We start from the raw sequence: 863 nt of genomic DNA on the forward strand, positions 1-863 counted from the left end.
ATTTTGGGATATATAGCCGATATTTCTGGTTTGCTCAAAGAATATAAAAATAAAGAAGGTTATAAAAAAGTTGTTGGTGCCATGTTTACTAAATTTAAAAAATATGTTTTCCCGATTCCTCCTATTTACTTGGTTGGTGCTATGCTAAATTCGTGCATGAAATTTAATACTATATGTCACTTTAGTACTATTATTTATGCTAACTTAGAAATAAATACTAACAATGATTCTGAACAAGTACAACCTGATTTGTGGACGGCTATGAGTGATGCGAATGAATACATAGAAAATTTATATAATCACTATGCTGATTTATTTGATCTAGCCGTACCTATAAATATCACTCCAACTGTCGCTCCTCATCCTTTCGAGGAGCCATCATCTTCTAAAAGGCCCGCACATAGTGGTTTTTCTGATTCCTTTTATGATTTACCTTGTTGGAACAGTGTTGATGAAAGAGCTTACACATCAACTTATCAGGAAAAGGTGAAATATTATCTTCGATCGCCGTCAGAGGATCGCAGACGATGGATCAACACGTTGGATTGGTGAAGGAGTAATGAAACACAATATTCTGTACTTTCAAAATTAGTTAGAGATATCTTGAATGTTTCAATGTCAACCGTTGCATCAGAGAGCGCTTTTAGTCAGGGACGACAATAGCTTGGAGACAACCGACACTCATTGGGAAGCAATGCAATGAATGTTCTAGTTTGCCTCAGAGATTGGATTAGAAAGGAAAGAAGAAATCAAGGAATAGAACCGGAGTCGAACGACAAGCTAAAACTTGAAGAAATTATGTCTTCACGGGAGAATTCAGTAGAATCAAGTCCAATGCATGGTTTTGCCCCCATTAACTTCGA

Source organism: Capsicum annuum, chromosome 3 (genome assembly GCF_002878395.1).
Source record: "Capsicum annuum cultivar UCD-10X-F1 chromosome 3, UCD10Xv1.1, whole genome shotgun sequence".
Classification (NCBI taxonomy): Eukaryota; Viridiplantae; Streptophyta; class Magnoliopsida; order Solanales; family Solanaceae; genus Capsicum; species Capsicum annuum.